Source organism: Neoarius graeffei, chromosome 16, assembly GCF_027579695.1.
Source record: "Neoarius graeffei isolate fNeoGra1 chromosome 16, fNeoGra1.pri, whole genome shotgun sequence".
NCBI classification, from domain to species: domain Eukaryota; kingdom Metazoa; phylum Chordata; class Actinopteri; order Siluriformes; family Ariidae; genus Neoarius; species Neoarius graeffei.
Genome location: NC_083584.1, coordinates 40,171,334 through 40,187,458, shown reverse-complemented (window position 1 = coordinate 40,187,458; position 16,125 = coordinate 40,171,334). Strand labels below are relative to the sequence as shown.

Below are 16,125 nucleotides of genomic sequence, written 5' to 3'. Positions count from 1 at the left end.
TTTTTTCTCTACCATTTCTCTGTTTCTCACTCTTATTGCTTTTTCTCTTCTCTCTTTGTTTTTCTTTTTTATTTATCCTTCTTTCTTTGCCATTTCTCTGACTTTCTTTCTTTCTTTCTTTCTTTCTTTCTTTCTTTCTTTCCTCTAACATTTCTGTTTCTGACTCTTATTGCTTTTTCTCTTCTTTCTTTGTTTTTCTTTTTTACTTATTCTTCTTTCTTTGCCATTTTTCTGAGTCTTTCTTTCTTTCTTTCTTTCTTTCTTTCTTTCTTTCTTTCTTTCTTTCTTTCTTTCTTTCTTCACATTTTGGATTTAGTATGAAACAGAATATGTAGTAATTCCAGCATCTCGAAACCCATATGAATTTAACTGCATAAATATGCGGATGGGCAGCACGCAAAGAAGGTCCAGGTTCGAGCCCCGTGGCCGGCGAGGGCCTTTCTGTGTGGAGTTTGCATGTTCTCCCCGTGTCCGCATGGGTTTCCTCCGGGTGCTCCGGTTTCCCCCACAGTCCAAAGACATGCAGGTTAGGTTAACTGGTGACTCTAAATTGACTGTAGGTGTGAATGTGAGTGTGAATGGTTGTCTGTGTCTATGTGTCAGCCCTGTGATGACCTGGCGACTTGTCCAGGGTGTACCCCGCCTTTCGCCCGTAGTCAGCTGGGATAGGCTCCAGCTTGCCTGCGACCCTGTAGAACAGGATAAAGCGGCTAGAGATAATGAGATGAGATGAATGAGATGAAATATGCGGATATTTATTCATCATGCACAGCACCAGTCAAAAGTTTTGATGCCCCTACTCATTCATTGTTTTTTCTGTATTTTGACTATTTTCTACACTGTAGAACAACACTGAAGACATCAACACTATGAAATAACATCTGGAATATATGGAATTATGTGGTAAACAGAAAAGTGTTACAAAAGCAAAAAATGTTTGATATTTTAGATTCTTCAGAGCAGCCACCATTTACCTTGATGACGCTTTGGACACTACTGGCATTACAGTCACCAGCCACTTTAACAGGAACTTGTTCTTGATTCTAAGATTCCTGTTCTTGGCTGCAGGAGCGGAACCAAATGTGGTCTTCTGCTGCTGCATGCTGAGATGTTTTTCTGCTCACCACGGTTGTAAAGAGTGACTATATGACTTACTATATCCTTCCTGGCAGCTCGAACCAATCTGGCCATTTCCCTCTGACCTCTCTTATCAACAAGGCGTTTGTTTCCACCCACAGAACTGTCGCTCACTCAATGTTTTTTGTTTCTCGCACTATTCTGTGTAAACTCTAGAGACTGTTGTGTCTGAAAACTCCAGGAGATCAGCAGTTTCTGAAATACTCAAACCAGTCCATCTGGCACCAACACCCATGCCACAGTGAAAGTCACAGAGATCAGAGATTTTTCCCATTCTGATGTTTGAAGCGAAGATTAACTGAATCTCTTGATTTGTATCTGCATGAGTTTATGCATTGTGCTGCTGTCAAGGGATCGGCTGATTAGAGAACTGCATCAAACAGCAGGTGGATGGGTGTTCCTAATAAAGTGGCCAGTGAGTGTATCCAGGGGCGCAGATACGTTTTTTGAACTGGGGGGGACAAAGCTGCCAGCAAACCAACCCCACCCCCAACATGTGTTGTGCGAGGAACACTAGTTCCTCGCACAACTAGTTCCTAGGAAAACTAGTTTTAAAACCACTAAGTTCCAACTGTTAAACATAGCGAGAGGCTGGGCTACGTGTGTGTGTGAAGTGTAAACCAGTGCATCCTGACTTTCTAACTATGCCTGTGTGTTGCGTGAGCGGCAGTCAGTCAACAACTCTTCGCAAAGTTTCCTTATGAAACAATATGCTCGCTGAAATTATGGCAGGGAACGCCAGATTAAACATTAAAACTGCCTTCTGAGCACTGTATCTACAGGCTACCACCGAAAGAAGGAGGCTACCAGAAAGGCATCTCTACTCCATACGATTTTACTTTCACTACGACATTACTTTGAACAGACTATCAAAAAATTGCAAGGTGATATGATAAAGTAAGGCACAGTTTACTTACAGTCGTTTTTTTTTTTTTTAAACGATGCAATTGTTTTCTGCCTTTTGGCACCCTTCATCATGCCGTGTTGGGGTCCTGAACTAGGAGGAGCTGTCCCCGATATGCCTGTCAAACTTGTTGTGGGTAACCATAGCAACCAAGCTCGAGCTCGCAACCTGTGCAGTCTGCGCAGTTGCAACTATGTATGTACTGCTGTGCACCTCAATAAACCGAATGGTAATTAGTCTTTTGATTTTTCCGTGAGGTTTGCCTTATGCAAAGAAAGACAGCATAGACGGTTTTTCCTCCCTATAAGTGGGGGGGACCGAAGGAGGTGAATTTAAATCTGGGTGGGACGAATCCCCCCCGTCCCCCCCTCTATCTGCGCCCGTGAGTGTATCTTAACCAGCTTCATGAGGTAGTCACCTGGAATGCTTTTCAGTGAACAGGTGTGCCTCATCAAAAGTTAATTAATGGAATTCCTTGCCTTCTAAATGCGTCTGAGTTCATCATACAGTAAATAGTAAATAATAAAAGTACAGTAAATCGCCGTATTCTACAACTGTAGTAATCTATATTATGTCAAGAACCGCTCAACTAAGTAACTAAGTATACTAGCAGTGACATGCCATTGCTTTAACACAGCAGCCTGCTAAAGGCGAATACTAGACAGAACAGTCCTTCCAGCAGTCTTCTGATTTGAAATAGAGGATATGGATACTTTCTTGTGTGCTTAACTGTCTGTGAAGTTCTGTATCATTTGCAGCTCCAATATAATAAATCACAAGCAAACGTGCTCCAGCATACCAACCAATAAGAAGCTGGAGAATGAGGGATAGAAATTGCCCTCCATGATTCCTCTCCCGGCGGCACGGTGGTGTAGTGGTTAGCGCTGTCGTCTCAGAGCAAGAAGGTCCTGGGTTCGAGCCCAGTGGCCAGCGAGGGCCTTTCTGTGCGGAGTTTGCATGTTCTCCCCGTGTCTGCATGGGTTTCCTCTGGGTGCTCCGGTTTCCTCCAAAGACATGCAGGTTAGGTTAACTGGTGACTCTAAATTGACTGTAGATGTGAATGGTTGTCTGTGTCAGCCCTGCGATGATCTGGCGACTTGTCCAGGGTGTACCCCGCCTTTCACCCATAGTCAACTGGGATAGGCTCCGGCTTGCCTGCGACCCTGCACAGGATCAGCAGCTACAGATAATGGATGGATTTCTCTTTCTTTTTCTCTCAGGCTTGCTTCTCTCTGTTGAGAATGCCGTGTTTGGGAAGAGAAATTTACGACTACCTTGGTCATCCTTTGAGATCTGACACAAATAAATTACAGTGAATAACGGCTCGTAACCAAGAGACTGAATTGATTTGGATGTGCAAATATTAATGACAGCGACGTCTCTGTGTCGTATGTTGGAGAGCACAGAAGAGAGTGTACCGAATGCGTTCTTTATGTATGACTGTACAAATCTAAGAGTGTGTCTGGGTTTCAGATCGATTCTCTCGGAGTTGTTTTTGAGTATTCAATGAAAAACATGCGTTCAGTGATCCTGACTCTAGTTTGTTGGGCGGTCTTGTGTTTGCATTATTCCTGTGAGAAGTCAGTGGTTGCCGAGTGCGCTGATTCACAGGAGAACACTGTTACAGTGGTATTTGATAGGAGAAAAAAAAAATCAGTGATGGCAAACATAAGGGATATCGATCAGAAAAAGCTTCTGAGAGCTATCACCAATTTCCAACAATATTCAATGTCATATTAATGAGAAATCCAACAGAGTTGCAGAGGTTGAGATTTCAACATTGCAGCTCTACGACGGAGCTGTGCGCTACAGCAGAAACTTGACTTGACTGTTTCTCCAAATGACAAGTGGGATGATGTTGAAGTAGTATAATTTCTGTTTCTGGTTGAGAGTACGCTGTGCGCATTTTGGCTACCACGTCTCACCGGAGCTTTTTATTTTTCTTTTTTCTCCTATTTGTTTTTTTTTAGGTGATTGTATGATTTGATGTTTGCTCTTTGTTTGGATGTTTTGTCTGCTGGTTGTGGTGTAGCTCCAAGACCCAGTTTTGGGCGTCAGTTCTCTTCAGGCCTTTGGCCACCATGGGTGAATGCCTGTGCTCCTCGCTATGGACTGCAGTGAGCTCATTGCTCTTTTTAACATCAGGGTTGTCCAGTGCTCTGTGCAGCGGTGCTTCTGTGCTTGGCGTGATGTTCCGAGCGATGTTGCCCGGTGGCGTTACGGTGGCTGTCCAAGCAGTTTGGGACATACCAGCACTCTGTGTGGCGGTGCTTCTGTGCTCGTTTTGTGGATCCATGACGCAGTGTTCCAGGCGATGTTGCCCGGTGGCATCGCGGCGGCTGTACAGGCGGTGAGAGACATACCTTCGTGCATCTTTTGGTGGAACTGTGGGCAGCTATGCCACGGGAATTACATCCTGACCCTCTTTTGTTGGACTTTATTCATCTCATCTCATTATCTCTAGCCGCTTTATCCTGTCCTACAGGGTCGCAGGCAAGCTGGAGCCTATCCCAGCTGACTACAGGCGAAAGGCGGGGTACACCCTGGACAAGTCGCCAGGTCATCACAGGGCTGACACAGAGACAAACAACCATTCACACTCACATTCACACCTACGGTCAATTTAGAGTCACCAGTTAACCTAACCTGCATGTCTTTGGACTGTGGGGGAAACCGGAGCACCCGGAGGAAACCCACGCGGACACGGGGAGAACATGCAAACTCCGCACAGAAAGGCCCTCGCCAGCCACGGGGCTCGAACCCAGGACCTTCTTGCTGTGAGGCGACAGTGCTAACCACTACACCACCTATTATTATAATAATAATAATAATAAGAGGAAGAAGAATGACGGTTTAAGTTTTGAAATCTGATCTGTTAAAGAAGAGTAAACAGATAAGGACGTGAAAGAGCTGGACAGAGTAAAGGACTAAAGCACTGCTGCATCACCTTGTTTAGGTAGAGCTGCATTTAGGGTTAAATTCCACTGGTGCAGCGATATTGAATGGCATTGTGATTAATGTAGGAAACCTTTAAGCAAATGGGAAAATAGACCAAAGTGTTAATGAAAAGTTGACGAAAGTTAAATTTAAAAAGTCAGCTCAGAATTTCATTACAAGATCAATCTCAAATGCCATCGAAGATCAAGTTTATTATAAAGATTAATATGTAAGTCATTCAGGATGGACTTTTCCTTTAATGTAGCTTAGCTCTGAAATTCGTGAAGCTTTAACAATACCAAAAAATACCTGGAATTAATGCCACAAATATATCTTTGTCTTTAAATGACCCCCTCGCTTCCCCACACTGTAGATGTGCTATATGCTCTGTACAGTATGCTGTATGTTGCTATGCTCAGTTCATCAGTAGTCAGAATTTGTTCTCAGGACTGCTGTTGGCTGGATATTTTGGTTGATGGACGGTTTGTCAGAAACTAGTGCAGCACACACACTAACATGCCACTTCCGTGTCATTCTTAGAGCTGTCCCAAGAGTACGAGTTTTGTGTCCACACTTTTTTGTCTCCAGGACAAAATCTTCTATATAATGGCTCAGAGCAAAAACTGATTCAATCACTTGCTAAAAAATATCACGTATGGTGACATGCCCACAGGTACGTCTGTAATAAAATATCTCTGCTATGATAAAACTCTTGCATTTGGAAGGCTATAAATTAGCTTTCTATATTTTCTATCTTTTCCCCCCTTTACAGTCCCTGATTTTTGAGTCGTAAATGACTACATGTTCATGCTGCTGCATTATGAATATATTCACGAGAATCTACAATAATATGCTGCCATGTGAATATAAAGTGTGACTATCTGTAGCTGCATGTCATTATTCATTTTAATCATCCTGCGAGAAATTATTTTCTATCTGACAGACTGCCAGTGAAAACAGGAGGTGATGTAAACCATATCAGCGTTTTACAAATTTGAATGACTTTCAAAGTCTCCATCATTGCTTGATTGCTGGAAGTGTTTAAAATGCGGGTGTAGCTTAATTACAATGGAAGGGGATCTTTTGAGATGTACGTGATACACACTAAAACACTTTCAGAAGCACTTTTGGTGCTTATTGACCTGATTTCTCATCGATCATGTGAGATTTGATTCGATTGATTGTAGCTATATGTCTACAGTGTTAAAATATTTACAATCTAGCAAATTTTGAGTCCGAATCAGTAAAATGCCACTTTTTTATGATAAAATAGTTTACTTATAATTTTGGTTATGATCTCAGTACGTTTTATTTGTAATGTGCTCTTCTAGTTTCAAAGTCCTACAACATTAACTAGAAGTGCACTTGGTGGCGTGTGTACCTCCGCTAAGCCACATATTATCAACATTCAAATCAAATCACTTGAACCAAAAACTCTACATCAAATTTCATCAAAATCCGTTCACTACTTTTTGAGATACATTGGGATCCTGGCTCCGCGTACGTGTCTGGATTTGCATCAAAATCTAATCAAGCGTTCCTTGGCCCATACCCCACCTTTCCTCAATTTCATCAAAATCTCTTCCCTACTTTTGAGTGATGTTGGCAAAAGTCAAACAAACCAACAAACGGAGGCAAAAACATAACCTTCTCCAACAAAGTTGGTGGAGGTAAAAAGAAAGAAAAAGTAAAGTTTATTTGTATAGCATTTTTAACAACAGACATTGTCGCAAAGCAGCTTGACAGAAAATTAAAGACTTTTAACATGAGCTAATTTATCCCCAATGAGCAAGCCTGTGGCGATGATGGCAAGGAAAAACTTCCTCAGATGACATGAGGAAGAGACCTTGAGAGGAACCAGACTTCAAAAGGGAACCCATCCTCATCTGCATCATAACAGATAGCCTGATTATAAATAACTCGCTTCTATAACAGTGTCCTATCGAGTCACAAAGTATAACTGTGAAGACAGGAAATTCATTATAGTTTTAACCTGAAGTCTGTTTTGTTGAAGTTATAAACTGTTCATTGAGTGCAAAACTGTTCATGACAACTGCAGTCCTAAAGTTATGCTATCAGTTCAAGATTCAAGATTCCTTTGTCACTGCACCGTACAGTACAGTGAAATTGAAGCAGGCGATCCAATCGGTGTGTTCGTACAAGCACTTGTTTTTTTTTTTAAAGATAAGACATTCAAGCAAAAAGATAAACAAATCTGTACAAGATAGCTAGATAGATAAAAAAGATAAACATAGCTATACAAGAACTGCTTAAAAAATGCAATTCTACAGTGGCATGCAAAAGTTTGGGCACCCTTGCTGAAAATGTCTCATCTCATTATCTCTAGCCGCTTTATCCTGTTCTACAGGGTCGCAGGCAAGCTGGAGCCTATCCCAGCTGACTATGGGCGAAAGGCGGGGTACACCCTGGACAAGTCGCCAGGTCATCACAGGGCTGACACAGAGACACAGACAACCATTCACACTCACGGTCAATTTAGAGTCACCAGTTAACCTAACCTGCATGTCTTTGAACTGTGGGGGAAACCGGAGCACCCGGAGGAAACCCACGCGAACACGGGGAGAACATGCAAACTCCGCACAGAAAGGCCCTCGCCGGCCACGGGACTCGAAGCCGGACCTTCTTGCTGTGAGGCGACAGTGCTAACCACTACACCACCGTGCCGCCCGCTGAAAATGTCTGTTACTGTGAATAGTTAAGTGAGCAGAAGATGAACTGATCACCAAAAGGCATAAAGGTAAAGACGACACATTTCTTTAATATTTTCCACAAGATTACATTTTTATTTCCATCATTTACAGGTGTAAAATACCAAAAAATGAAAAGGACCTGAAGCAAAAGTTTGGGCACCTGACATGGTCAGTCCCTCATAACACCCCTTTTGGCAAGTATCACAGCTTGTAAACACTTTTTGTAGCCAGCTAATAATCTTTCAGTTCTTACCTGGGGGATTTTTGCGCATTCGTCCTTGCAAAAGGCTTCCAGTTCTACAAGTTTCTTGGGCTGTCTTGCATGCACTGCTCTTTTGAGATCTATCCACAGATTTTCAATGATGTTTAGGTCAGGGGACTGTGAGGGCCAGGGCAAAACCTTCAGCTTGTGCCTCTTGAGGTATTCCATTGTAGATTTTGAGGTGTGTTTTGGATCATCATCTTATTGTAGGACCCGTCCTCTTTTTAACTTCAACTTTTTTACAGATGGTGTGATGTTTGCTTCCAGAGTTTGCTGGTATTTATTTGAATCCATGCTTCCCTCGACCAATGAAATGTGCCCTGTGCCACTGGCTGCAACACAGCCCCAAAGCATGATCGATCCACACCCATGCTTCAGAGTTGGAGAGGTGTTCTTTTCCTGGAATTTGGCACCCTTTTTTCTCCAAACATACCTTTGCACATTGTGGCCAAAAAGTTCTATTTTGATTTCCTCAGCCCACAGGACTTGTTTCCAAAATGCATCAGGCTTGCTTAGATGTTCATTTGCAAACTTCAGATGCTGAATTTTGTGGCTCGGACACAGGAAAGGTTTTCTTCTGATGACTCTCATGAAGGTCATATTTGTTCAGGTATCGCTGCATAGTAGAACAGTGCATCACCACTCCAGGGTCTGCTAAATCTTTCTGAAGGTCTTTTGCAGTCAAACAGGGGGTTTTATTTGCCTTTCTAGCAATCCAACGAGCAGTTATTTCAGAAAGTTTTCTTCATCTTCCAGACTTCACCTTGATCTCCACTGTTTCTGTTAACTGCCATTTCTTAATAACATTACGATCTGAGGAAACAGCTACCTGAAAACACTTTGCTACATTCTTGTAGCCTTCTCCTGCTTTGTGAGCATCAGTTATTTTATTATTCACAATGCGAGGGAGTTGCTTAGAGGAGCCCATGGCTGTTGATTTTAGGGACAAGTTTGAGGAGTCAGAGAATTTATACAGCTTTGAAATCTGCATCATCTGACCTTTCCTAACGAAGAATTTGAACAAGCCACAGCTCAATAAGCTAACTAGACAGGGACACTCTAATGAGTGCAAACCCCGCCTTTTCCCTATTAAAATACATTGGGCGAAAATTTCGAAGTTCTGCCATGACCTTGACCTTTGACCTCCAAAATTTAATGGTTTCCTTCCTGGGTGATTGGCAACACATGTACAAAATTTGGTCCAAATCGATCCATTGGTTCTTGAGATATCTTGTAGACACACAGACAGACAGACAGACAGACAGATACACACACACACAGACTGACGCAGGTGAAAATAATAACCCCTCCGACTACTGTCGGCGGGGTTAATTAAGGTCTGGAACCTTGGTAAAAGTTACCTGAGAAAAATGTATTGGGGTGCCCAAACTTTCGCATGGTGTTCCTTTTCTTTTTTCACTCTCCAATTGTACAAAACAAAAATAATACACAAATCCTGCATAAAACGCTGAAAATAAATGTCTCGTCTTTACCTTTATTCCCTTTTGGTGATCAGTTCATGTTCTGCTCACTTAAATATTCACAGTAACAGACATTTTCAGTAAGGGTGCCCAAACTTTTGCATGCCACTGTATGTATCTAGGGTGTGACCTATGATACAGCATGACGATCAGTCAGTGGGTTATTGCACAGTGATAAGTGAATGTATTGCACAATTAGGCATGATAATTGCACATTTGCCCATGTTGACAGAGTGCAGTTGAGCAGGAGCAAAATAAATATATGTGATCGAGCGAATAAGGTGCATATGGTTGTAAAAACATATACTATTCAGGTAAGAGGTAGGCATGTACAGTGACTTGAAAAAGTATTCATACTCCTTGAACTTTTTCACATTTTTCCACCTTACAACCACGAACTTAAAAGTTTTTTATTGAGATTTTATGTGATAGACCAACACAGAGTAGCACATAATTGTGAAGTGAAACAAAGATGATAAATGGTCTTCAAAATTTTAAACAAATAAAAATCTGAAAAATGTGATGTGCATTAGTATTCAGCCCCCTGTACTCTGATATCTCTAAATACAATCCAGTGCAATCAAGTGCCTTCAGAAGTCATCTAATTAGTTAATAGAGTCCTACTGTGTGTAATTTACTCTCAGCATAAATACACTTGTTCTGTGAAGGCCTCAGTGGTTTGTTAGAGAACACTGAAGAACAAACAGCATCATGAAGACCGAAGAACTCACCAGACAGGTCAGGGATAAAGTTCTGGAGAAGTTTAAAGCAGGGTTAGGTTATAAAAAAATATCCCAAGCTCTGAACATCTCAAGAAGCACTGTTCAATCCATCATTCAAAAATGGAAAAAGTATGGCACAACTGCAAACCTACCAAGACATGGCCGTCCACCTAAACTGACAGAGCGAGCAAGGAGAGCACTGGTCAGAGAAGGAGCCAAGAGGCCCATGATCACTCTGGAGGAGCTGCAGAAATCCACAGCTCAGGTGGGAGAACCTGTGCACAGGACAACTATAAGTCGTACACTCCACAAATCTGGCCTTTTTGGAAGAGTGGCAAGAAGAAAGCCGTTGTTGAAAGACAGGCATAAGAAGTCCCGTTTGCAGTTTGCCAGAAGCCATGTAGGGGACATAGCAAACATGTGGAAGAAGGTGCTTTGGTCAGATGAGACCAAAGTTGAACTTTTTGGCCTAAATGCAAAGCGTTATGTGTGGCAGAAAACTAACACTGCTCATCACCCTGCACACACCATCCCCACTGTGAAACATGGTGGTGGCAGCAGCATGCTATGGGGATGCTTTTCTTCAGCAGGGACAGGGAAGCTGGTCAGAGTTGATGGGAAGATGGATGGAGCTAAATACAGGGCAATCCTGGAAGAAAACCTGTTGGAGGCTGCAAAAGACTTGAGACTGGGAAGGAGATTCACCTTCCAGCAAGACAATGACCCTAAACTTACAGCCAGAGCTACAATGGAATGGTTTAGATCAAAGAATATTCATGTGTTAGAATGGCCCAGTCAAAGTCCAGACCTAAATCCCATTGAGCATCTGTGGCAAGACTTGAAAATTGCTGTTCACAGACGCTCTCCATCCAATCTGGCTGAGCTTGAGCTATTTTGCAAAGAAGAATGGGCAAAAATTTCAGTGTCTAGATGTGCAAAGCTCGTAGAGACATACCACAAAAGACTTGCAGCTGTAATTGCAGCAAAAGGTGGCTCTACAAAGTATTGACGCAGGGGGGCTGAATACTAATGCACATCACATTTTTCAGATTTTTATTTGTTTACAATGTTGAAGACCATTTATCATTTTTGTTTCACTTCACAATTATGTGCTACTCTGTGTTGGTCTATCACATAAAATCTCAATAAAAAACTTTTAAGTTCATGGTTGTAAGGTGGAAAAATGTGAAAAAGTTCAAGGGGTATGAATACTTTTTCAAGGCACTGTAGAGGTGTAGACAGCTTGTGTTACCGTTCAGTCCTGTTTCTGTCCGTACCGTTGGCATCTGTGTAGGTGACTGGCTTTGTTCAGTTCGCATATGACACTCGGGTAAAAGCTGTTCTTTAGTCTATTTGTCCAAGATGCATTGGACCCGAACCGTCTACCAGAGGGCAGTGGTTCAAGAAGCTGGTGTCCAGGGTGGGAGGGGTCCTTTAAGATGTTGGTGGCTCTGCTGAGGCAGTTGTAGTCCTCCAACATAGATGCATTACTGTAAGGGTCCATAGCCATCTTCTAAGTGCCATTTTTGACTGTACATATGGGGCCGTCCTCCACAGGAGCAATGTGATGAGACTCCAGCCAGATGTAGGGCATCAGGATGGATCAGGCAGGTCCGAGGAGCAGAAGAGGTCAGCATCTTACTGGTGTCTCAGGATCGACATGTAACTCGATAGAGAGAGACAGACAGAGGGAAGAGACGGGGGGGGGTTACGTATGCCCAGTGTCACCTAATGAGTAAGAACAGGATACATTTTGCGCTGAGTGCAAGTAGGGACTCCGTCAAGACTAACTATGACAGCATAACTAACAGGGAGAGACCAAAGTTAACACAGTCATGAGGGAACTTCACTGATTGATTGAAAGTGTATACAGTGGTGCTTGAAAGTTTGTGAACCCTTTAGAATTGTCGACATTTCTGCATAAATATGACCTAAAACAACATCAGATTTTCATACATGTCCTAAAAGTAGATAAAGAGAACCCAGTTAAACAAACGAGACAAAAATATTATACTTGGTCATTTATTTATTGAGGAAAATGATCCAATATTACATATCTGTGATTGGCAAAAGTATGTGAACCTTTGCTTTCAGTATCTGGTGTGACCCCCTTGTGCAGCAATAACTGCAACTAAACGTTTCCGGTAACTGTTGATCAGTCCTGCACACCGGCTTGGAGGAATTTTAGCACATTCCTCCGTACAGAAGAGATTTGACTCTGGGATGTTGGTGGGTTTCCTTACATGAACTGCTCGCTTCAGGTCCTTCCACAACATTTCAATTGGATTAAGGTCAGGACTTTGACTTGGCCATTCCAAAACATTAACTTTATTCTTCTTTAACCACTCTTTGGTAGAACGACTTGCGTGCTTAGGTTCGTTGTCTTGCTGCATGACCCACCTTCTCTTGAGATTCAGTTCATGGACAGATGTCCTGACATTTTCCTTTAGAATTCACTGGCATAATTCAGAATTCATTGTTCCATCAATGATGACAAGCCGTCCTGGCCCAGATGCAGCAAAACAGGCCCAAACCATGATACTGCCACCACCATGTTTCACAGATGGGATAAGGTTCTTATGCTGGAATGCAGTGTTTTCCTTTCTCCAAACATAACGCTTCTCATTTAAACAAAAAAGTTCTATTTTGGTCTCATCCATCCACGAAACATTTTTCCAATAGCCTTCTGGCTTGTCCACGTGATCTTTAGCAAACTGCAGACGAGTAGCAATGTTCTTTTTGGAGAGCAGTGGCTTTCTCCTTGCAACCCTGCCACGCACACCATTGTTGTTCAGTGTTCTCCTGATGGTGGACTCATGAACATTAGCCAATGTGAGAGAGGCCTTCAGTTGCTTAGAAGTTACCCTGGGGTCCTTTGTGACCTCGCCGACTATTACACACCTTGCTCTTGGAGTGATTTTTGTTGGTCGACCACTCCTGGGGAGGGTAACAATGGTCTTGAATTTCCTCCATTTGTACACAATCTGTCTGACTGTGGATTGGTGGAGTCCAAACTCTTTAGAGATGGTTTTGTAACCTTTTCCAGCCTGATGAGCATCAACAATGCTTTTTCTGAGCTCCTCAGAAATCTCCTTTGTTTGTGCCATGATACACTTCTGCAAACATGTGTTGTGAAGATCAGACTTTGATAGATCCCTGTTCTTTAAATAAAACAGGGTGCCCACTCACACCTGATTGTCATCCCATTGATTGAAAACACCTGACTCTAATTTCACCTTCAAATTAACTGCTAATCCTAGAGGTTCACATACTTTTGCCACTCACAGATATGTAATATTGGATCATTTTCCTCAATAAATAAATGACCAAGTATAATATTTTTGTCTCATTTGTTTAACTGGGTTCTCTTTATCTACTTTTAGGACTTGTGTGAAAATCTGATGATGTTTTAGGTCCTATTTATGCAGAAATATAGAAAATTCTAAAGGGTTCACAAACTTTCAAGCACCGCTGTGTCTGTGATGTTAAAATATCTACAATCCAGCCAATATAGCAACATATCAAATCAAATCAGTCATTAAAAGGCCATTATTAATAAATAATAACGTCTTTGCTGAAATAAAGACTGAAAACAGAATTTGGTTCATTTTTTCTTCTTTTCTACTGGTTCAGTACATTGTGTAATGATCAGAGGTGGACAGTAATGAAGTACATTTACTTGAGTACTGTACTTAAGTACACTTTTTGAGTATCTGTACTTTACTTGGGTATTATTTTTTTGGAAACTTGTGACTTTAACTTCAGTACATTTGAAAGGCAAATATCATACTTTTTACTCCACTATATTTCTGTCAAGTTCCTCGTTACTATGAAGCAGATTTGAAAGTGGATGTTCTTCTGGGAATGCACGCAACCATGGCCATACCGAGAATAAATGGTTCGTTCCAAGATAAAGCTTGCAAAGGCATGGTCTGTGCTTTTAGAGCTAGTGATAACGTTAGAATAGTTATGCAGTCTGGTTCATACATGTCAACCTTTGGTCAATCAAACCTGTATAACCAACCTCCAAAATCCGTATTTCCCTTATAAAATCCTTATAAGATGCAAATTAAAATAATTTACCTAAAATTTGAATGATAATTAACAATGATATATCCAAGTTACTTTTTATTCAATATTAATAACAATAAACCTTCAGAATGAATACAAAGCTCCAATGTTTGACAAAAACACAAAGTGTCACTCTAATGTTCTGAATTGTACTCCATGACAGCTTTTTTAGCACTCTGCACCAATACCTCACTAGGCTGCATGTCACAGCAAGTGTCTGTGTTGATCTTGCCGGAGTGCCCATTCAGAATCTTTTCAGTCGCTAGTGAAAGTCGCTCAGGTGGAAATACGCATTTCAAACAAAATGTTACTTCCTGGTTGGCGGGATTCTCGCAATGTGGTGTGCGCATGATCAGAAGTGGAACGAAGTCTCGCTACCACAAGATAACGCGCAATTTCATAAGACTCTTTACTGGCTGTTTCTGCTTTCTGTGGTGTACAGTACGTTTGTAAATGTTATGCACTCTTATCATCGTGGGAATTGATTATAGCTCTAAATAAATATTGAAGTGTTTTTTAAAGAATCCGTATAACTTTATTTGTACGCCTGTGTACTACGTTTATTGAATCAAATCCGTATAAAATACGGACATTCCGTATAGGTTGACATGTATGCTGGTTAGTCAGATGACTTTCTGTGGATTTTCCTGCCAAGCTGCCACAGCCTTGTCCATGGCTAACGTTTACACATAGCTAGTTAACTGTTAGTTAGCATGTAAAAATGGAGTTACACTAACATGAATAACGTTAACTTATCTGAAGTCATGTCAGAAATATGTTTTAGCATAATCTTGCCAAATAAACAGAATGTAGAAATCTTTCTTTTCTAGTAGCGTTAGCTACCCAATATGATTTCGAGTTTGAAAAAAGTTTGCTAACATGTCAGGTGGCGCTTCACTGACTAGCTAGCTTAACGTTAAACCACGATGATGGCGCAGCATGCGTTCATTTTGTGAATTCACATTTCTGTCTTTGGTAACGGCATTAGGTTTCATCAGCGTTGTGGCAATAATACAACGATGCGCTGACAGAAAATGTACTTTTGATACTTCAGTATTTTTAAAAGCAAGTACTTCAGTACTTAAGTAAAAATTTGACTGGACAACTTTCACTTGTATCGGCGTAACATTTGACCAGTGGGATCTATACTTAACTTAAGTAATGAAGTTGGGTACTTTGTCCACCTCTGGTAATAGCACAGTATTATTTTACCAATGGGAGGTGAAGTGGTGGTGTAGTGGTTAGCGCTGTCGCCTCACAGCAAGAGGGTCCGGGTTCGAGCCCCGTGGCCAGTGAGGGCCTTTCTGTGCGGAGTTTGCATGTTCTCCCTGTGTCTGCGTGGGTTTCCTCCGGGTGCTCCGGTTTCCCCCACAGTCCAAAGACATGCAGGTTAGGTTAACTGGTGACTCTAAATTGACCGTAGGTGTTAATGTGAATGGTTGTCTGTGTCTGTCAGCCCTGTGATGACCTGGCGACTTGTCCAGGGTGTACCCCGCCTTTTGCCCGTAGCCAGCTGGGATAGGCTCCAGCTTGCCCGCGACCCTGTAGAAGGATAAAGCGGCTACAGATAATGAGATGAGATGAGATGAGATGGGAGGTGAAGTAATGTTTAAATGAACTTCAAGGTTTTCTGCATTTGAAAGCATTCTCTATAAATCTTAGACTTTTGGTAGCCAGTCTCTTTGTGGTGCTTAATTGTACAACCCCGATTCCAAAAAAGTTGGGACAAAGTACAAATTGTAAATAAAAACGGAATGCAATGATGTGGAAGTTTCAAAATTCCATATTTTATTCAGAATAGAACATAGATGACATATCAAATGTTTAAACTGAGAAAATGTATCATTTAAAGAGAAAAATTAGGTGATTTTAAATTTCATGACAACAACACATCTCAAAA

The 16,125-nt window shown here is 41.6% G+C and overlaps 1 protein-coding gene across 1 annotated transcript in view; it reads left to right on the top strand.

Annotated features, from left to right (window-relative positions):
- The window catches only part of csmd3b (CUB and Sushi multiple domains 3b), an 898,971-nt gene that overhangs the window by 11,270 nt on the left and 871,576 nt on the right, over nucleotides 1–16,125 (top strand).